Source organism: Patella vulgata, chromosome 6 (assembly GCF_932274485.2).
Source record: "Patella vulgata chromosome 6, xgPatVulg1.2, whole genome shotgun sequence".
Classification (NCBI taxonomy): domain Eukaryota; kingdom Metazoa; phylum Mollusca; class Gastropoda; family Patellidae; genus Patella; species Patella vulgata.
Genome location: NC_065884.2, coordinates 2,082,166 through 2,106,438, shown reverse-complemented (window position 1 = coordinate 2,106,438; position 24,273 = coordinate 2,082,166). Strand labels below are relative to the sequence as shown.

At 36.9% G+C, this 24,273-nt stretch overlaps 1 protein-coding gene across 1 annotated transcript in view; it reads right to left on the bottom strand.

Annotated features, from left to right (window-relative positions):
* LOC126823517 (protein unc-93 homolog A) overlaps positions 1–3,640 on the bottom strand; it is a 61,110-nt gene extending 57,470 nt beyond the window's left edge. Inside the window, exon 1 of the mRNA XM_050552415.2 lies at positions 3,444–3,640. The gene's annotated coding sequence lies outside the window, so the exon portion shown is untranslated. The remainder of the gene's footprint in view (positions 1–3,443) is intronic.
* Between the last annotated feature and the right edge of the window lie 20,633 nt (positions 3,641–24,273).

Genomic DNA, 24,273 nt, shown 5'->3' with positions numbered 1-24,273 from the left:
GATTTCAATATACGGTAAGACCTAATAGGATCCCCACGATTAAATCCACGATTACAATCGTAGCACGATTAGTGAGCAAACCGTTACCGCGCTAACCATGATGGCTTGTGTGTTGGTCGAGGACGTTCCACGAGCTTCTCCGGTGCGGTATCCCTTTCTCAGGGGTGCACATATTTGAAAACCCAAGGCCCCGTGCACAGATTGGCGTGCATATCAAAAAATAGCTGGAATTCAATATAAAATAGGCAATATTGCCTTCATAGCACACGACATGACGTATGCCAGTCTCCATTAGGCCAATCTGTACACACGGCAGTCTGTACACACGACAACACGCATGCCAGTCTTCATTAGCCCATTCTGTACACACGACAGTCTGTAAACTTGACAGTCTGTGCACACGGCAGTCTGTGCAAAAAAGTAAGACGCTAAACCCCATTCCATTTCTCGGGCTTCTCCACAACTAAATTATTTATTCATCGTTAAAGGTAAATCGTTCTCCCTGTAATTACAGGTATTTTTTCTAGCCTCAAATGTTATATAAAGTATTGTTCAAAGACTTATGTACATGCCAAGCCAATAATCAACTCTCTGGGCCATCGCATGGGTAAGCTATTGGCTGGTTTAGACAGAATCCGTCATATATCCACGTTAAACGATAACATGGATAATCGTGACTTCGTTTATTATCGTAGGAGTGATACTTGATAATCGAGACTATTTACGTTATTTTTTTGTGACAACTTCAACCATTCATAAGTCTCAGAATAAAGAAATTTGAATGAAATTTTCAATACCGGTATCTATTTTTGAACTAGTATAGAAATATCTTTTTAGCTCGTTATCTAAATTTTATATAATGAATATTGAATGCCTAATGCCCCCACCCGTCTTCATTAGCCCAGTCGGAGCAGAACAGTAGGACATTTGATTTCATTTCCTAATGCCCCCTAACACTAACGAAATTAAATGAAATGGGTTTGTTATGTTCTACTGTTCTGCCCCGGCTGGGCTAATGAAGACGGACGTACACCATACACCGACTCTTTTTTCGAATTACATCTCTTAAACATCGGTCTGCCGTCCCATCCGAACAACGAGACTATTTTCTTGTTAATCCACGGACAAGGTGAAATACCATGGTTAGTTAGCCATCGCGTTACTCACTGGGACGTCTGTGACAAAGTGATCTATACCTTTCATCAAATTGAACGATCATTTAGGTGCATAGAACTTTATGACCTGTTAAGGCACGAACTGGCTATAATCTAATTAAACATGTAATTAATTCAATATGTCCTTTACATGATCCGTGTGTAACACTCGATAAAACTTCATAGAGAATGTATTAGTGGTCAGGGCATAATACCATGACATGATAATGACTTCAAAGGAAATACGCAGTGCAGTTACTGATACCATAATCTGATAAATAAACAATACCATATATGGTGGTCACTCTTGTCCCTAATTGTTGAACGCTTTATAAGTAGGCGTTTACTGACAGTAAGTCAGACTTGGAATAGAGCTCCTCCCGAATTATGTCTATTTCATGTTCTTAATAAAGGTCTTATCAGTTATGCTGATATTCTATTATCTGTAGTGTTACACGTCGTGTCCCCCCCCCCCCCCGCTCCCAACTCACAATAACGATTTAGATCACAGAATATGTTGGCAAGACAGCCATCGCGTTACTCACCCACCGCACAATAACGATTAAAACCACAGAGTATGTCAGTGTCTTATCAGTTATGCTGATATTCTATTATCTGTAGTGTTACACGTCGTGTCCCTCCCCCCCCCCCCCCGCCCCCAACTCACAATAACGATTTAGATCACAGAATATGTTGGCAAGACAGCCATCGCGTTACTCACCCACCGCACAATAACGATTAAAACCACAGAGTATGTCAGTGTCGTTTATAAGTCATTCAAATGACGATCGGGGTGAGGGTAGGGGGTAGTTGTATCATAAGGCCTGTCATTGAGTCAATTGGCGTGGTTTCGATTCCCCGGTTGTAAATGACAAAGATAAAGGAGAAAGAGTAGGGTCGCCTGTCCATCCTCGTCGGTTTTCTCTGGGTCCTCCAAAACATCCCTACGCGCAAGCGAATTATTGAAATAAAACTGAACAATATGTTAGTCCTTGTTTATATCGAGTGGACGCTAAACCCCATCTCCCCTCTCTCTCTCTCTCCCTCTCTCTCTCTCTCAGAAACTCCAAACTATTCTTGCCTGCGATATCACCCTCCGTAGAAATGGACGTTAAACCCTAAGAACAACAACTACTTTAAGCCATTTTCTGTTTGTAGATTGATGTTTACCGTCTGCTTCTACCATAGTAATATCGCCGACAATTATGGATTGAGTGAGTGATCTACAGTTATGTTGCATCTTTAACAGCTGGGTATATATATCATCGTTATGTAGCAGTATGTTTTATCATTAGAGTATTCCTTGAGTTGGTTTTATAGATCGTTTAATATTAAATCTTATCTTTTCATACAACACTATGGATGAAATGAAATTGGGTTAACGTCCTACTGCTCTGCTCCGACTGGGCTAATGAAGACAAGCATACACCATATAGTGTGGTATGAGGGAAATTTTGCCCTGACAGCGGCACTACGGCATACTCTAATATAGAATTCCAACTGCCAAGGGACACACCAATGTGTACACGGGGCCTCGGTTTTTCGTCCCATCCGAACGACTAGACAGATGTCCTTGTCAGGCCCTCCGTCCTGCATCAATGACAACTGGGAACCACGCCAGAACTTAGCCACCGTGACCCCCTCACTATGGATGAACATGAAATCAAAATAAATAACTTTGTAAACGCACCCCCTCTCCCCGGCAAACTATCAACAAATCAAAATCGCTATTTACTTGTGATTAAAAATCAGTCAAGCCAACAATTGACTCCTTAAATTGGCAATTCAAAGTTTAGCAGAGAAAGAGAGAGAGAGAGAAAGAGAGAGAGAGAGAGAGAGAGAGAGAGAGAGAGAGATGGAGTTTTATGTCCACTCGACACAAACTAGGTCATTGTTTAATTTTATTTCAATTCTCTTGCGCGTAGAGGTCTTTGGCAGTAGGAGGAAACCGGAGTACCCGGAGAAAATCAACGAAATTGGACAAGCGATCCTACCCCTACTTGAAACCACGCCAGTTACTCAATGAAGACCTTATGATAAAACGCGCACGCGCTAACCATTCGGCCATCCAACCCCAAAAAAATATCGTAGATCTCAACAAAAAAGTTATAAATAAATAAAAACGCAATATATCCTTTCATAACTTACCAACATACCTGAAGCAAGACATCTCAGGTCTTGTTACCTGGGTCGACGTAACTCCAGATATATTAATATCTATAATTTCTCATAATTTGAATACAGACCAGGTAAATATAATAATCACATATATACAATTATTCCACTTACCTCAAATCTAACTCATATTCCATTTAATCACATATTCCATTTAATCAAATCCAATTGGTGAGGTTAACAAACTGTACCAAAATAAATTCTCCCAAATTGTTTATAATCTAGAAATTTTGCAATGTTAATGCCAAAAACGTAAATAAACACACTGGTAATGTTCTGTGGTATAAGTGTCTGCATGCAGACGAAAAGACACTGACTGGCGCGGTTCCATCCAATATCTCTCTTTCTCTCTCTACTTCTAATAATAACAGTTCCCATCCCACTCGCGCTATACATCTATCTCTCTCGCGCTTCATTCATCAAATCAATTCAACACGACATGCTGTATGTATGAATGATAATCGCGGCTATTTATCCCTCGATTGCTTTAATATAACATACTACAACTTAATCGACGATAACACTCCATTATCCAGTACAATATTGATGGAATTAACAAATATAGAGTAATGGGGGAAGAGAATTAATAGAGCATATAAAAAACTTACCAGTTTATTATCAGTTATCGATTCTCATATTCTTGAAATTGCTAAATATACAGTCATATTTGAACAGAGAGTTCGAGTGAAATCAGGACGAGATGGAATAAAATTGTTTTTGGAAGTGCGCAGTATGAAGTCATGTTGTATTTAAATTATTGAGAGGTGTGCAATCGGACGTTAAACACTAACAGGAGAACTCTGGAGACAGTTTCTTTTGTGTTTTGGCCTAATCTCCCTGTCATTAAACATGAAACTATCCACCGTACATATAACCACAGAAATAAAAACAAAAAAAAAACCCGAACATTCATATAACCACAGCAAAATCCAACCCCACCACACATTTGCATGCAGGTAAAAGATCCCTTGACAGTTGTAATTCGATATAAGAGTAGGCCGTAGTGCCGCTGTCCGTGCAAAATTTTCCTCATAGCACACTGTATGGCGTATTACCATCTTCATTACCCCAGTTTGGAGCAGAACAGTAGGACGTTAAACCCCATTTAATTTCATTTCATCCAAGTAACGTAGAGAGTTATCTGTGAGCAGAGTGCAGAATGGAACAAATGTAGGAAGTGAGAGATATGTCCTATAAATACGAATCCTTAAGATAAATCCGCCAGTGTGGCCAGCCCTAATACGGTATATCTACATGTATATATATATATATATATCTATACAATGAATATATTTGAATTACTTATGTGAATAAGTAATACAGTCGAGAGGAAGCAACTTGTCTCCATTACAAGCAACAAGACAAATGGACATAATCTCTTGAAGAAATAATCAATCACACGTATTGTTAACTCATGCTTACAGCGTTTAGGTTGAGAGGGAGAGGGGAGGGGGAGAGAGAGAGAGAGAGAGAGAGAGTGAGAGAGAGAGAGAAAGAGAGAGAGAAAGAGAAAGAGAGAGAGCGAGAGAATGAGAGAGTGTTTAGATTGAGAGAGTGAGGGGGAAGGGAGAGAGAGAGAGGGAGAGAGAGAGAGAGAGAGAGAGAGGGAGGGAGAGGGAGAGAGAGAGAGAGAGGGAGAGAGAGAGAGAGAGGAGAATAAGAGAGACGAAGAGAGAGGAGACAGGGAGAGAATGCGGAGATAAATGAAGAGAGAAAGACAAGAGAGCCAAAGAGAGAGAGAGATGGTCAGGGAGAGGGGGCAGAGAGAGAGGTAGCGAGAGAAAGAGAAGAGAGTGGCAAAGAGAGAGAGAGGGAGTCAGAGAGAGAGATGGCGAGAGAAAGAGAGAGAGAGAGATGGCGAGAGAAAGAGAGAGAGATGGCGAGAGAAAGAGAAGAGAGTGGCAGAGAGAGAGAGAGAGGGAGAGAGAGAGACACACACACACCCACACAAACTAGGTCATTTGGGGACTATCATATGCAAATGGGTTCATAGGCTATTTCCCGTTCATGAGATATTTCTCAATCCAATAAATCGATTGATATCTAGTAGGTGGGAATCAGGAGAACCCAGACGAAACCCAACGCGTTCGCTCCATTACTTTTCAATAACTCCCTTAGGATGGTAAGACGTGATTTTCATCATAAATTGAAGGGTCTTATATAAAAGCCTATTAAGACTTATTATCTAACAAGGAAAGAAATCACCATTTATTATCTGACAGATGAGTTATTATCTAACAAGGTAAGAAATCACCATTTATTACCTGACAGGTGAGATCTAATAGGCTTTAGATGAAGATTGGCTGGACAATTATACCTTCATGTAGCAAGTAGATCGCAGGTGAATTGTCAGAGATTAGGATTAATACTTAAGTATAATAAAGTAGAGAGAGAGAGAGAGAGGGAGAGAGAGAGAGAGAGGGGGGTTATAACGTTCGATCAGCAGTTTGTCAGAGATTATGATCGATAGTTAAGAGTTTAATAAAGAGTTGACCTTTCTTGCTATAATAATTCAAAAATAAATGATAAAAAAAGAAAATGTTGAAATGTTCAGTTAGATTACTTTATTCTGAACGGAATTGTCACTGTTGGAAGTATGGACTAGAAATAGGCATCAATTGTGTCTGCACTGTCTATGAGAATTGGCGGTAACTCCATCCACATATTCTCGATTATCAAGTAGCATGCTCAATGGCTATGGTAGCCTTTCATCACCAGTTTCCATTAGTGACATAGCGACTAATGGTAAACGTTAGCTTGGTCCCCCATTTATTGATTTAATTTTAAATGTACGACTGTTTAAATCCAAACTGTATCCAAGCCATCCAAAGATCTACAGAATTGATTTTGAGTTTGTCGTGTAAATAAAGGTCTAATTAATAATTTCTATAACATCTGAATCCTACAGAAAGACTTGTAATAGGCAGGTTTAGCTCTTGCATAATGCATATTTAAGTGAAATCATCGATAGTGAAATCATCTCTCTCCCTCTCGTTGTGTCTAACAGTGTTTGAAGAGAACCAATCTATATCCAGCTATTCTGTTTTTGTTGTGTTTAAAACATCTTTTATTGAACAGAAGAAGTCGTAGAGTGTAGTATAATATAATTAGTTTCAACCACGTGACGTATATAGTGCAATTAACCATGCACGTTACTATCCTCTAGGCATTTATACAAGAAAAAAACCCTAAAAGCTAAAACTGAATGTAAGTTATTATATCTATTAGACTGTGTGCAAACAGACTTGATTAAAACCATGGATTGCGGGTTAAACGCGTTCGATTTAGATCATAAGTTCTGTTATTGAGTGACGCGGTATGGTTTCAATCACTTGCAGCTTTTATATGGAAAAGGTTAGGGTTGAAATACAATTCAAAGTGGATCTTAAGCCACCCCCACCCCCTCTCTCTCTCCCCCTCTAGTGTTTTACCTCCTACTTTTCCTCACCGACTGTGCTAATACAGCGGTCATACAAAACGAGGCTGTACCGACCAACATCCGAATCGAACCCTGCACTACCTGTTTATAGAATGATGAAACAGAAAACCTTCAGAACGACATAACGCAGAATAAAAACTTTAACGTGAATGTAGAGAAATATTCAGGATGGACAAGGATGTTTTCATTAATATCCCCTGGCAGACCGGAGTGGCATCCTTAAAGCGCTGCTACGGCGATGCAAAATGGTCTCAGAGCGCATAAGCGTCGTTTAAGCGTGGTGTAAACGACAGATATCGTGCTGTGGTCTCCATGGTCGCTAATGATCGCTGATTCAAGGCGTTTGTTTTTTGAGCATGTTCAAACCAAACGCCAAGGTTTTGCGATCCGGCCTTGCAAACTGTGAGATCGTGACTTTTTCCAAGTTTCTAATTTTTCAGGACATTTTAGCGCGTTGTATTCACGTTTTTCGGTGACCTTGTGTCTTTTCTGGTCGACGTACGGTCGCAGCAGCGCAGTAAAAACCGCGGTCTAACTGGGCTATAAATCTGTAGATAAATTCCGGGTTGAAGCAAATATTTCAATTTCAATATAAAACAATTGTCCTTTTATTTCATATAGATGTGTTACCAACGGTAGCAACATGAACGGTGCACACATCGCCATGTTAAAGACGCATTATGTAAGATTTAGATAAAGAGCTGACAGTTCTTGCTATAATAGTTTAAAAATAGATAATGCTTCACTCTGAAACGAGATATTAACGACTCAGTTTTAGACTTGCCTCAGTCATCATTAATAACGATTGTACTCAGTTTTAGACTAGCCTCAATCGTCATTAATAACGTTGGTACGATAATAAACAAAGTCTCGATTATCCATTTTTACATTCAATTATCCATCAGAAAATGTATTCAAATCCACTAAATATCGCTGGCTAACGATGACATCAAGAAAGACCTGAATTAGGCAGAATTAGCTCTTTGCATAATGCATGATTAAGTTGACTATATATCGCCTTAAGCGTGCTTACATGACATCAGAGACCGATGAAAGTCATGGAGACAAAAATATGTCTAAAAATCAATGTACTAGATCAATCAAATAAAAAATGGACTCAGGTCAATTAATTGTGTAAACTCTAGTTGTATATAAAATACAATACACACACCGTTATCAATACCCTTGTATTGGTGTTTATCACCCAATAATACATTCTACAGTAGATATCGCTTGTGTGATAAATTTCATAATCTACTGCGATATCGCCTTTACATGAATCTGATTGGTCAGTTGAAAAGGAACTACTTTTTTTTTATTTTCAAAGAACAGTTCATTTATTATTAAAAGTAACTTTTTTTTTATTAAAAATGAACTATTATTATTCAATTGACCTTGATGAAAACGCTGAGTCAATATAAAGGACTTGGCAATGGTTGAATTGCTGTCAAAAAATGATGTATCACTACGCCGTATTGTTCAGTAAAAGTGAAATCTACAGCAAAGAATTATATTTATCTATGTGTGCATATAAGAAGGGATTGGGTGATGAATAAAATCTCCTACTCGTCTTTTTTGATATCAAAAAATATCAACACCCGTTGATTAAGTAAAAAAAAACTCGGCAGAGCCTCGTTTTTTGCTACTTTATCAACTTGTGTTGATATTTTTTGATATCAAAAAAGACTGGTAGGAGATTCTCTATATATACATAGAAATTACAATACACACACCGTTATCAATACCTTTGTATTTCATATACTTTTCTACCGGTGGTGATTTAATTGGAATGTAGTTTCACAAACACTGAATTAAAGTCTAAAACAAGTTATTTAATTGGAATGTAGTTCCACAAACACTGAATTAAAGTCTAAAACAAGTTATTTAATAGGAATCTAGTTTGACAACCAATGAAGTAAAGTCTAAAACAAGTCAGCAGTACTGTCGATCTGGGTGTTCTTTCTTGTATTGTGGCTGATAAAACCAGAAAGTTGTTTCTACAGTATATTTTTAACCGTGTTATTATAGGCCATCGTACAAAGTGATTGATTACGTTAAAGACCCCCGTACAGATTGATTAGTTTAAAGCCACCGAAAATTGATTACGTTAAATGGTCCTTGTGCAAGGTGATCGATCAAGTTAAAGGTCTTCACATAGTGATAACGTTAAAGGCCCTCGTACAGAGTGACCAAGTTAAATGTCTTAGTTCAGAGTGATCACGCTAAAGACCCTCTAACATAATGATTACATTCAAGCTCCTTGTATAGAGTAATCAGGTTAAGGACCCTCGTACAGAGCTGCCACCTTCAAGGCCCTCGACAGAGTTATCACGTTAAAGGCTCTGGTACAGAGTGATCACGATAAGGGCCCTCGTACAGAGTGATCACGCCATATGCTATTGCACCGAGTGATCACGTTAAAGGTCCTCGAATAGAGTCCTCGAATCATTTTAAAGGCCCTTGTACAGAGTGATCATGTTAGAGTGGCTCGGCAAATGAAAACAAGCACAAGCCACACAGTCTTCTATGGGGGACATTTTAACCACCATTGGTTAAACTAGTTGATAACCGTTAAATTATTTGATAAACTATTTCATAACCGTTAAACTATTTCATAGCGTGTAAGTTATTTGATTTGAGAACTATGTGATAATCGCTAAACAATTTGATAAATTATTTGCATTATTTGCAAACTGTTCAACTATGTGATAAACTATGTGATATACTATTTGAAACCCGAGAAATTATTTGATAACCGATAACCAATCAATATTCCGACGGGTAAACTGACACTAAACATACTAACATCTCTTAAATTATCTTTAGCTTTTACAGTATCTCCCACTATGAGATTATTAGGCAGGTGTCCCCTATGTTAAACACGTTATAATTGTTATTGTTAAAGGTGATCATAATTGTTATTGTTAACGGTGATCGTCATTGTTATTGTTAACGGTGATCGTCATTGTTATTGTTAACGGTGATCGTCATTGTTATTTTTAACGGTCATCATCATTGTTATTGCTAACGGTGACCGGCATTGTGTTGTTAACGGTGGTCGCCATTGTTATTGTTAACGGTGTTCGCCATTGTTATTCATAACGGAGTGACCGCCATTGCCATTGCACCACCGATAAGGAAACTCAGACTCTTCTACTGGTATTCCTTGTCTTTTTAACTCTGTTTTAGTGCATATATTAATAGCGAATAACAAGCAGGCTGTTCTACTCGTGCTCTCTATGCCTTTAACTGAGTTGTATTGGATGTATTAACAGAGAATAACAAGCAGGCTGTTCTACTCGTGCTGATGCTCTCTGTTTAACTGTGTTTTATATGATGTGATAATGTTAATAACACCACGTCTACTTATTACACTAACATATATATATGTCAAGTCTACCTATACAACAACAAGTAGCTGTAAATAATGTATTACATCTACTCCACACCAACATGTGTCATCTCGTCCAGATAATCTAGTAATCCAATTCAAATGAAATCTAACGAGGTTTAACGTTCTATTGTCTTTACCAGTCGAGCTGATGAAGATAAATCTTACACAGACATCTGTGTTTTCACTTACTCTCCGTCATATTCCAGTTGAGAAAGGTTCTTTAACGTTCACACCAACGTGTTTATGGGATTGACAAACCTGATAAATACAGAGGAACTTACTTAACATCATTGGGGGACACGGTGGATAGTCTGGGGGTCGCGAGTTCGCTCCACGTGTTGGCCAAAAAAGTTTCAGCTTGTCAGTGGTGCAGGATCGAGGGCCTGACACGGACAGCTGTTTGGTCATTCGGATTGGGTAAAAAAAACAAGGTTCCGTGTACACGTAAAAGATCCATTGGCAGTTGGATTCGATATTAGAGTAGGCTGTAGCGCCGTATAGTACACTGTATGGCGTATGCCCGTCTTTATTAACTCAGGCGAAGCACAACAATGCCACACTATCCGACCTACCAAAACCTGATAAACCCAAAAGCGATAAACCTCCAATTAGAATCTCTATACCTTTCCACGGCAACATCTCTCACCAAATCAGAAGATTGTTGAAAAGGGAAGCAGATATTGAAACCACTTTCTTGAAGGGCGCAACAACCAAAGACTTAGCAAAAGCGAATGGAAAGTTGAACCCCACCAAACCCTTCTCACCAAAAGGCTGTGTCTACAAAATCAACTGCAGTTGCCAGGAAAGTTACATTGGAGAATCTAAAAGACCATTATATATCCGACTGAAAGAACACATGTCAAAAGCCCCCACCAACCAATCTGCAGTTGCTGAACATCTGAATGAGAACCACCACAACAAAAGAAACAGAAGAATACATGAGGCGATCAACATTAGAAGACATGAACCGAAACTGAATCGAGACCCAGGCGTCTATATCCCCAGAGCATATGACAGCATTATCAAATTGTAAACACAGTCCCCCTAAGTAATTCCCCATGCAAAACCATATTTAACTACTGGCATTTTCCAATACCGAATCGATTGTATATTCCTTACCCACAACCCTCACATTTTATAATCCTCTGTTATCAATATGTAAAATTTGTATGTTTCAATTATTTTCTATAATTTATTTAGCTATTCACAGTATTTTATGTCTATGTAACATAGAGCGAATGAATAAAGGTATTCTAGAGTTATTCCCCCTCGTGCACTTTGTGGAACCTTTCTAACGCTTTCCGAGAGCCCTGCTCGATAGCAATTAGTAAATAAAATAAAGATCTGCCATAATTTGAATCCCATGGTATCTTGGTGGTTTACGTGAAATGTCATCTCTCTCTCTCTCTCTTCTCACCTTCATACTATTGTTTTGTTGATTGATTATTTTGAGCGGGTAATATCGCGTGCTGTTTATCCCTGTAACATAGTATATATACTACGATAATTATCTGACTGATTTCCTCAGGGACATTCTCCTGGTTCTTCTTCCTTACCTTCAACATCAATTCTTAAAAACGAAATGAAATGAAATGGGTTTTAACGTCCTACTGATCTGCGCCTATACTGGGCTAATGAAGACGGGCATACGCCATACAGTGTGCTATTATGGGAAATATTGCCCGGACAGCGGCACTATCGCCTACTCTTATATCGAATTCCAACTGCCAAGGGATCTTTTACGTGCATTCCAATGTATACACGGGACCTCGGTTTTATTCTTAAAAAGAGAAAAGTGTATTGGTTATTATCCAGTAAACACGGGAATATGGGAAGCAGGTTTTATTTCTGGTGAAGTCGTCGACCCGGAATTAGATTACAATAATTAAACATACATTATGCAAGAGCTAAATCTGCCTAATGTAGGTCTTTCTTTATGCCTTAAATGTTATATAAATTATTAATTACACATTAATTGATATACTAATTTCAACTCTCGATGCCATAGGATACTTTAGAGGTGAATACGATTTGCGGTAGGTGATTTAAAGTAAAAATGGAAAATCGAGACTGTGTTTATTATCGTAACAACGATAGCTATGACAATCGAGGCTATACTGTACACTTATCGGCGATAACGCGACTCACAGTGAAGTAATTTGACTGAAATTTTCAATATTATTTATTGTTTCAACTGTTATAGCAAGAACTGTCATCTCTCTATCTAATCTTACATAATGGCCACTCAAACCTCGATGGATGAAACATTCATGTTTGTGCAGACAAATAAACGAAACGGAAGTCGAGCTGTTTTAACAGCGAGCGAGAGAGAGACGTTGGTTGTTATTTATAATTATATATGATCGCAGAATGATATTTAAACAATCATCACATATTTATCATCACGTCATTTCCGGTTCCTCGCCATTTCCACAAATCTTAGTAAAATACTACTTTTATGATATTAAAATATGTTGATTACTATTTTTGAAATCAAAATAACATCAAACAAAACATCTGTTTTTGATCGTGTTTTCGCTTTAGTCAAAAAAAAATGGTTTTATTTATTTGTATCAGAAACATGGACTGTTTACTTTTATAAAAACAACCTAATTTACGATATAAGAGATATTAACCAGAGATAGTCTCTGAACAAGCAGGCAAATTATTGAAATGTGTTAGTCCCGAAATGATCCGCTAACTTCGCCGGTGTGTGTGTGTGTGTGTGTGTGGGGGGGGGGGGGGGTCGAATGGTTAGTGCGTGCGCACAGAATCATAAGGAATACGGTCGCCATAGAGTTTATATCCAAACTGATATTACATAGTCAATAGTCACATATCATTATAGAGTTTATATACAAACTGGGATTTTTTAAATAAATTATAGAATTACATCAATAAATTCACTAGCAGATTATTACCTTCACTACGAATATATTTCACAATAAATAATTATTGTTATTATTTTCTAACCAATTTTCACTTCCTGTTTTATTCTAGAGATGAAATAGTACATAAAGAACTATTTTTAAAAACTGCAAACAGTGCAGTTCCCCTTTAATAAGATCTCAAATACCTAGTAATATACCTTTAAACGAGAACATTACATAACCTGGTCTATTTGTTATTATAAAAGAATAGTTAAATCGATTCAGTGTAAATATATTAATGTTTACATTCTATTTTTGTTCATACAGTTTGGCTTCCACCACAAAGAACTCATATAACTTTCACCGTCAACTATTTTAAATATAGAACGTATTAGACTGACTTTGACTCATATGACTTTCACCATCAACTATTTTAAATATAGAACGTATTAGATTGACTTTGACTTTAATATTTATTTTATTCTCCTCTTCACCTTGTTAATAGAATCAAACTTAAACAAATAACACACTTGTCTTTATAGAGAATCTCCTACGAACTTAAACAAATGAAATGAAATGAAAAGAAATAGGGTTAACGTCCTACTGTTCTGCTCCTAAACTGGGCTAATGAAGACGGGCGTACGCCATACAGTTTGCTATGAGGGGAATTTTGCCCGGTCAGCGGCGCTACGGGGTACTCTTATATCGAATTCCAACTGCCAAGAGATTTTTACGTGCACGCCAATGTGTACAAGGGACCTCGGTTTTTCGTCTCATCCGAACGACTAGACAGCTGTCCTTGTCAGGCACTCCAACGAACTCCATTGCAATGTCCTATATATTGACACGGTGTTTTCTTTAAGGTTATGTGGAGTTTTGTAATTGTCTATGGTAATTGACAGCTGTTCTCCAACAATATTACTGGATCCAAAAAGTAGTTACTTTTTAATAAAAAAGTAGTTCCTTTGTAATTGACCAATCAAATTCATTTAAAGCGATATCGCTCAGTAGATTGTGAAAGTTATCATATAAGCAATAACTCTTGTCAAAAGAACCGAACTTAAACAAATAACCCACTCATTCTAAAATTAGAACGATAGCAGAAGTAAAACCAGTCTCAATGAAGAGGGTTCGGTACAGGAAATAGTCGGAAATGGTAACTAAAATGTCACATTTTTCAAAATGCACCCTTGGCGTGTGCGAATTGTCATTAATTTTAACCACACTTCAATATCTGACATTTCTGTACACCCCACCCAGTCGGAAATTCCTGGATCCGACCATGGGTAGTACTATATCGACCAATATACGAACATGACGTCACGACTGATGTTTTCGAATTGTGACTTAATACGATAGAAAGCCGTCACTTGATTCGCAAATGTCCAAGGAACAAGTTTCGCGTCTAAGATCAAGAAGATGGTACTACAAAAAATGATATCCACACACAAACATGTTGTTGTACTTTGATGTTTCAAGACGTTTAATTTAAATGACAGCTTTGATGAAAAAAAGTAAAATGGCCTGAAGACTTTTCTAGAAATTACTTTGATGTATTCGATATAGACTTGTTTTGTTTTGATCTTTTGCCATTTTAAATCATATAGGTTTTTGTTTATCAATGTTTTTTATTTGCTATGGTTTTGTTAATTTCAAGACAGTCGAATGTTTTCGATTGAATGAAGACAAGACATTTTGAAATATAAATTAAGTGTCGTGTTAATTAATTGAATTTTCTCCTGGGTTGCCTTCCAAGATTTTCTCATAATAAACGTACACAAGGGATGTCGTATAAAAAAACGATGATAAACTCCCTTGATCTTGTTACATGAACAAAACTCAATTACTCAAGTGTCAAGATTTGTTTTATCTTTTAGTATCTGAAGCACGTTCTTTATTAACTGTAATTCTGGAGAAATAAATGAAATGGGGTTTAAAGTCCTACTATTCTGTTTCGACTCGGATAATGAAGACGGGCTTACGCCATATAGGGAGCTTTGAGGGAAATTTTGCCCGGACAGCGGCGCTACGGCCTACTCTTATATCGAATTCCAACGGTCAAGGAATCTGCCACAACCTGGACAGAGTGCAGCTTGCTATGATGGAAATTTTGCAAGACAGATGACGACATACTCTTCGATTTCCAACAGTGGGTTTTATTTGACGTGCACTTATTTAATGTTTAACCGCGCTAAAATATATTTTGCAACAAATGAGGTTTAACGTCCTACTTGGTTGCACTAGCCTAAATGATGAAGTATTTTATGTGGTCGGGGGGATGTTTCTGCATACTCCTCATTGATTCCCAATATTGTTGAGGGATATTTTACGTGCACTATTTAAAGAAACATTATGTAAGAGCTAAATCGTCACACTGCATATCTTTGTTATGGCTTCAGATGTTATATAAACTATTATTTAGACATGTATTCATACGCCGAGACAATCGTCAACTCTCTAGACCATCGGGTGATTGGGATTTAAAGGGATTAGAACATCGACGAGATCTAAATGGGGTGTAAAGTAGCATTACTACGATAATAGTTAAATCGATGCAAATTTGACAGAAAGTTTCAAAATATTCATTTTTCATTATCTATTTTGGAACTATTAGAGCAAGAACAGCCAGATCTTAGTCTAAATCTTACATAATATGTGGCGTCGTTGAACAGTTTTGAAATATTTTTACTTTTCTTAACAAAATAGAGGAGAGAGAGAGAAAAAAGAGAGAGAGAGAGAGCGGGAGAGAGAGAGAGAGGGGGAGGTAACGTCAACTCAACACAAAATAGGTCATTTCGGGACTAACATACTCCTGGTCACGGGGAATCAAAACCACGCCAGTTGATGAAACATTTTTCCAATTGCAAATTTACATTTTTTTTATTGTTCTATTTTTGTCTTCTGAATAAAACAATCTAGTACCTTCAGTAAATAATGATGGGAATATTTATCAAATTGAAAATTAACTTTGGGTTTTTTTTTGGTTTTTTTTATTGTTTTCTTTTTTTCGTCTGACTAAACAACCTAGTACCTTCAGTCAAGTGAAAAGACTTCTTACCTAGTAATCGATTTCAACTTATCAACGTGCTGTTAAAGTACATGGAGAGCATCAAGTCAAGCTGTACTTCCTGAAATTAATTTGTCGACTGAGTTCCTATTTTAAAGTGGATGTAAAGAATTATCAGATGAAGAAAGCTGACATCGAGTAACATTATCGAATTTCACTATCACATCAATGAGGTTCAGTTACCAGAAGCCGTCATGTCGGCGATTGAGCTGGTGGCGAGGATAAACACAGGACAGGTCAATGGTTGGTCGGAAGGGTATTTGAGGCAAGAGGCTCTAATGACGAAAAAAGGAAGTCTATATATATATGTATCGGTCGTGTACAGAATAGTAGGACATGTATTTGATGTGCACGCTAATGACTAATTGTGCTAAACATTGAATTAATAAATCTAACGTTCCCTGTTAAACTGTTGATGCGTGTTTCTTGTAGATTTTATATTACCAAATACACGTTTTCTTTGTTTTTGGTCGTAATACTTATTGACGATTCAGTCGATGTCTTGTACGGAGTGAACATGTTAAAGGCCAGCGAATAGAGTTATCATTTTAAAGGCCCTTGTACAGAGTGAACATGTTAAAGTGACATTAACACTCCCGGTAAATGAAAACAGGCACAAGCCATACAGTATTTGATAACCGTTAAAACATTTGATAAACTATTTCATAACGTGTAAGTTATTTGATTTGAGAACTATGTGATAACCGCTAAACAATTTGTTAAATTATTTGCATTATCTGAAAACTGTTCAACTATGTGATAAACTATGTGATATACTATTGGAAACCCGATACATTATTTGATAACTGATAACCGATCAATATTCCGACGGGTAAACTGACACTAAACATACCAGCATCTCTTAAATTCTCATTAGCCTTTACAGTGTATCCCACTTTAATATTATTAGGCAGGTTCCCCCTATGTTAAACACGTTATAATTGTTATTGTTAAAGATGATCATCATTGTTATTGTTAACGGTGATCGTCATTGTTATTGTCAACGGTGAGTGTTATTGTTGTTATTGTTAACGGTGATCGTAATTGTTAATATTAACGGTGATCGTTATTGTTAATGTTAAGGGTCATCATCATTGTTATTGTTAACGGTGATCGTCATTGTTAATGTTAAAGGTCATCATCATTGTTATTGTTTAACCGTGATCGCCATTGTTAATGTTGACGGGTGATCGCCATTGTTAATGTTGACGGTGATCGCCATTGTTAATGTTAACGGTGATCCCCATTGTTAATGTTAACGGTGATCACCATTGTTATTGTTAACGGTGATCATCATTGTTATTGTTAACGGTGATCGCCATTGTTAATGTTAACGGTGATCGCCATTGTTGATGTTAACGGTGATCGCCATTGTTAATGTTAACGCCACTGTTGATAACGGTGATCGTCATTGTTAATGTTAAAGGCCATCATCATTGTTAATGTTAAAGGTCATCGTCATTGTTAATGTTAACGGTGATCGTTATTGTTAATGTTAACGGTGATCGTCATAGTTAATGTTAAAGGTCATCATCATTGTTAATGTTAAAGGTCATCGTCATTGTTAATGTTAACGGTGATCGTTATTGTTATTTCACCACAGATAAGAAAACTCAGACTTTTATACTGGTGTTCCCTGTCTAGTGCATAGTATCAATAGAGGCTGTTCTATCTTTAACTGAGTTGTATAGAATGTATTATAGAGAATAACAAGCCGTCTCTCCTATTCGTACCCTCTCTCTTTAACTGAGTTGTATAAGATAATGTTAATAAGACCAAGCCTACTTATTACACTAACATCTATATGTCATGTCTATTTATACCACAACAAGTAGCTGTAAATAATTTATTACATCTACTCCACACCAACATGTGTCATCTCGTCCAGATAACCTAGTAATCCAATTCAAATGAAATCAACCGAGGTCCTATTGTCTTAACCAGTCGAACTGATGAAGATAAATCTTACACAGACATCGGTGTTTTCGCTTACTCTTCGTCATATTCCAGTTGAGAAACGTTCTTTAACGTGCACACCAACGTGTTTATGGGATGTCCATCCATTGTCAAGCTTAATAAATCTGGGCGTTGCGGGTTCGCTGCCTGTGTTGGCTAAGAGAGTTGTCAGTGGTGCAGGATGGAGGGCCTGGCAAGGACAGCTGTACACATTGAAGAGCACGTAAAAGATACCTTAGTTTAAACAATATTTTATTCAATAAACTGAATTGGATTGAACAACAGGCAAAGGCCTGTATAAATTCTCCCCAAACATATAAAATAGTTTAATCTTGTGTTTACAGCAAACAATGGTGGACATATGTATTGGTAGTGAGTTTAACGTTCTATTGTCTTTACTAGTCGAACTGATGAAGAGAAATCTTACACAGACATCGGTGTTTTCGCTTACTCTTCGTCATATTCCAGTTGAGAAAGGTTCTTTAACGTGCACACCAACGTGTTTATGGGATATCCGTCCATTGTCAAGCTTGATAAATCCAGTGGAACTTACTTCACATCAACGGGAGCCACGTTGAATAAGTGCGTAAGGCGCTGACTCGCTAGTCTGGGGGTCGCGGGTTCGCTCTTTGTGTTGGCCTAGAAAGTTTCACCTTGTCAGTGATGCAGGATGGGTCTTGACAGGGACAGTTAGTCTACGGATTGGACAAAAAACCGAGGTCCCGTGTACACATTGAAGTGCACGTAAAGGATCAGTTGGCAGTTGGAATTCAATATAAGAGTAGGCCGTAGTACCTTATAGTACACTGTATGCCGAATGCCCGTTTTCATTAGCAAAGTCGGAGCAGAACAGTTGGACGTTAAACCCCATTTCATTTTATTTAATTAGCATCGACCCTTGATTGATATGACTATATCTTAGAGTTATGGGCCCTACTTCAGTTTGTTTAACCCTCTGAAGGCTTTATCTCGGATTAAAGGCTAGTCGTACGCTGCATCTGTACTCCCGGGGTTTCTCTGTGGTGTGGACGTATTGTCCAATGTCTAAAGACTTTCTGAGAGCCTTGCCAGAGAGCGAATGTATAGAGGTATTTTAGAGTTATGCCCCCTGGTGCACTTTGCGGAACCTTTCTAACGCTTTCCGAGAGCCCTGCTCGATAGCAAATTAACAAAATAAAGATCTGCCATAATTTGAATCCCATGGTAGCCTGGTGGTTTACGTGAAATGTCATCTCTCTCTCTTCTCACCTTCATACTATTGTTTTGTTGATTGATTATTTTGAGCGGGTAATATCGCGTGCTGTTTATCCCTGTAACATAGTATATACTACGATAATTATCTGGCTGATTTCCTCGGGGACATTCTACTTCCTCTTCTTCCTTACCTTCCACATCAATTCTTAAAAATGAGAAAAGTGTAATGGTTATTATCCAATAAACACGGGAATATGGGAAGTAGGTTTTATTTCTGGTGAAGCAGTCGACCCGGAATTAGATGACAATAATTAAACAGGCATTATACAAGCAGTGAATCTGTCTATTGTAGGTCTTTCTTTATGCGTTAAATGTTATATAAATTGTTAATTAGACATTAATTAACTTAGTAATAATCAACTCTCGGTGTCAAAGGATACTATAGATGTGAATACGATTTGAGGTTGATGATTTAAAGTAAAAATGAAAATCAAGACTGTGTTTATTATCGTAACAACGGTAGCAATGACAATCGGGGATGTACTGTAATTGTATCGGCGATAACTCGACTGACTGAAATTTCCAAATTCTTGCCTTTTCATTATCTACTATTTTAACTGTTATTGCGAGAACTGTCATCTCTCTATCTAATCTTACATAATGTTTTTGACCGTGTTTTCGCTTTAGTAAAAAAATGGTTTTATTTATTTGTATCAGAAACATGGACTGTTTACTTTTATAAAAAAACCCAACTAATTTACTATATAACAGATATTAACCTGAGATAGTCTCTGAACAAGCAGGCAAATTATTGAAATGTGTTAGTCCCGAAATGACCCGCTAACTTCGCCGGTGTGTGTGTGTGTGGGGGGGGTCGAATGGTTAGTTCGTGCGCACTGTATCATAAGGAATACGATCGCCATAGAGTTTATATACAAACACATATCATTATAGAGTTTATGACAAACTGGTATTACATGTCAATAGTCACATATCATTATAGAGTTTATATACAAACTGGTATTACATGTCAATAGTCACATATCATTATAGTGTTTATATACAAACTGGTATTACACGTCAATAGTCACATATCATTATAGAGTTTATGACAAACTGGTATTACATGTCAATAGTCACATATCATTATAGAGTTTATATACAAACTGGTATTATATAGTCAATAGTCACATATCATTATAGAGTTTATATACAAACTGGTATTACATAGCCAATAGTCACATATAATTATAGAGTTTATATACAAACTGGGATTATATAAATAAATTATAGAATTACATAAATAAATTCACTAGCAGATTATTACCTTCACTACGAATATATTTCACAATAAATAATTATTGTTATTATTGTCTAACCAATTTTCACTTTCTGTTTTTATTCTAGAGATGAAATAGTACATAGAGGACCATTTTTTAAAAAAGTGTAGAGGGTGCATTTCCCCTTTAACAAGAGCTCCAATACCTAGTAATATACCTTTAAACGAGAACATTACATAACCTGGTCTATTTGTTATTATAAAAGAATAGTTAAATCGATTCAGTGTAAATATATTAATGTTTACATTCTATATTTGTTCATACAGTTTGGCTTCCATCACAAAGAACTCATATAACTTTCACCATCAACTATTTTAAATATAGAACGTATTAGACTGACTTTGACTCATATAACTTTCACCATCAACTATTTTAAATATAGAATGTATTAGATTGACTTTGACTTGACTAGTTATTTTATTCTCGTCTATGCCTTGTTAATAGAACCGAACTTAAACAAATAACACACTCATTCTAAAACTAGAACTATAGCAGAAGTAAAACCAGATTCAAGATACAGGGTTTGACACCGGAAATCGCCGGAAATGTCATCCACAGTGTTATATTTTTCCGAATGCACCCTTGGCGTTTTCGAATTGTCACTAAAGGCACTTCAATATATGACATTTCTGTACTATATCGACCAATAAACGAACATGACGTCTTCACCGCTATTTTCGAATTGTAAATTAATACAATAGAAATCCGCCACTTGATTCGCAAATTTTCAAGGAACAATCATGCTCATGGCAAGTTTCTCCTCGAAGATCTTCGGCTCTAAGAACAACAAGATAAATATCGCTTAAGGGCCGCGCATAAAATCCATGCATATTGTTGTACTTTGATGTTTCAAGACGTTTAATTTAAATGTCAGCTTTGATGAAAAAGAATAAAATGGCCTGAAGAATTTTCTAGAAATTACTTTGATGTATGCGATATAGAATTGTTTTGTTTTGATCTTTTGCCATTTTAAATTATATAGGTTTTGTTTATTAATTTTTTACTTGCTATGGTTTTGTTAATTACAACACAGTCGAGTGTTTTCGATTGAACGAACACAAGAAATTTTGAAATCTAAATTAAGTGTCATGTTAATTAATTGAATTTTCTCCTGGGTTGCCTTCCAAGATTTTCTCATAATAAACGTACACAAGGGATGTCGTATAAAAAACGATGATAAACTCCATTGATCTTGATACAAGAAAACAACTCAATTAACTCAAGAGTCAAGATTTGTTTTATCGTTTATTAGCTGAAGCACGTTCTTTATTAACTGTAATTCTAGAGAAATAAATGAAATGACATGGGGTTTAACGTCCTACTATTCTGCAACAACATGGACAAAGTGCAGCTTGCTATGATGGAAAGGTGACATATACTTCGATTTCCAACGTTCGGGTATTATTTGACGTGCTCTTATTTAATGTTTGGACTCGCTGAACAATTGTGAAATATATTTTGCAACAAATGGGGTTTAATGTCCTACTTGGCTGCAATAGCCTAGATAATGAAGACGTCAGGGGTGTTTCCACATACTCTTCATTGATTCCCAAAACTGTCGAGGGATATTTTACGTGCACTATTTAATGTTAACATTATGTAATAGCTGAATCGTCCCATTCCAGATCTTTAGTCACGCTTCAGATGTTATATAAACTATTATTTAAAGATTTATTCACACGGCGAGATAATCGTCAACTCTGTAGATTATCGGATGGCTGAAATTTAAAGCGATTGGAACACCCTCGAGATCATAAATTTTAACGATAAAATGAAGTGTAAAGTAGCGTTACTACGATAATAATTAAATCGATGCTAATAGAGCAAGAACAACCAGATCTTAATCTAAATCTTACATAATGTATCTTTAATGTGTGGCCTCGTTGAACAGTTTTTACTGTTCTTAACGAAAGAGAGAAGAGAAGAGAGAGAGAGAGAGATAGAGAGAGATAGAGAGAGAGAGAGGGGGGTAACGTCCACTCGACACAAACTAGGTCATTTCGGGACTTACATTTGGACAGGCGACCCTTCTGAATATTAACTTTTTCTTATTGTTCTCTGTTTTCTTGTGAATAAAAACAACCTAGTACCGTCAGTAAAGTGAAAAGATTTCTTACATAGGAATCGATAGCAACTCATCAACGTGCTGTTACAGTATGCGGAGACCATCAAGTCAAGTTGTACTTCCTGAAATTAATTTGTCGACTGAGTTTCTATTTTAAAGTGGATGTAAAGAATTATCAGATGAAGAAAGCTGACATCGAGTAACATTATCGAATTTCACTAACACATCAATGAGGTTCAGTTACCAGAAGCCGTCATGTCGGTGGTTGAGCTGGTGGCGAGGATAAACACAGGACAGGTCAATGGTTGGTCGAAAGGGTATTTCAGACAATAAGCTCTAAAGACGAAAAGAGGATGGCTATATATATGTATCGGTAGCAGCTTTATCTAGTAGTAGTAGTAGTAATAGTAGTAGTGGTAGTAGCAGTAGCAGTAGCAGTAGTAGTAGTAGTAATAGTAGTGGAAGTAGTAGTAGTAGTAGCAGGAATAGTAGTAGTAGTAGTAGTAGTAGTAGTAGTAGTAGAAGTTGTAGTAGTAGTAGTAGAAGTAGTAGTAGAAGTAGTAGTAGTAGCAGGAATAGTAGTAGTAGTAGTAGTAGTAGTAGTAGTAGTAGTAGGAGTGGTAGTAGTAGTAGTAGTAGTAGTAGTGGAAGTAGTAGTAGTAGCAGGAATAGTAGTAGTAGTAGTAGTAGTAGTTGTAGTAGTAGTAGTAGTAGTAGAAGTAGTAGTAGTAGTAGTAGTAGTAGTAGTAGTAGTAGTAGTAGTAGTTACTAGTAGTAATAGTAGTAGTAGTAGTAGTAGTAGTAGTAGTAGTAGTAGTAGTAGTAGTGGAAGTAGTAGTAGTAGTAGTGGAAGTAGTAGTGGAAGTAGTAGTAGTAGTAGTAGTAGTAGTAGTAGTAGAAGTAGTAGTAGTAGCAGGAATAGTAGTAGTAGTAGTAGTAGTAGTAGTAGTAGTAGTAGTAGTAGTAGTAGAAGTAGTAGTAGTAGCAGGAATAGTAGTAGTAGTAGTAGTAGTAGTAGTAGTAGTAGTAGTAGTTACTAGTAGTAGTAGTAGTAGTAGGAGTAGTAATAGTAGTAGTAGTAGTAGTAGTAGTAGTGGAAGTAGTAGTAGTAGCAGGAATAGTAGTAGTAGTAGTAGTAGTAGTAGTGGAAGTAGTAGTAGTAGTAGTAGTGGAAGTAGTAGTGGAAGTGGAAGTAGTAGTGGAAGTAGTAGTAGTAGTAGTAGTAGTAGTAGTAGTAGTAGTAGTAGTAGAAGTAGTAGTAGTAGCAGGAATAGTAGTAGTAGTAGTAGTAGTAGTAGTAGTAGTAGTAGTAGTAGTAGTAGTAGTAGTAGAAGTAGTAGTAGTAGCAGGAATAGTAGTAGTAGTAGTAGTAGTAGTAGTAGTAGTAGTAGTAGTTACTAGTAGTAGTTACTAGTAGTAGTAGTAGTAGTAGGAGTAGTAGTAGAAGTAGCAGTAGTAGTAGTAGTAGTAGTAGTAATAGTGGTAGTAGTAGCAGTAGTAGTAGTAATAGCGGTAGCGATAGCAGTGGCAGTAGTAATAGGCTAATATTTCCCATAAAGCGCACTGGATGGCTTAGACTATTTACGTCTTCATTGAATAGCGTTATATAAATCTAACTA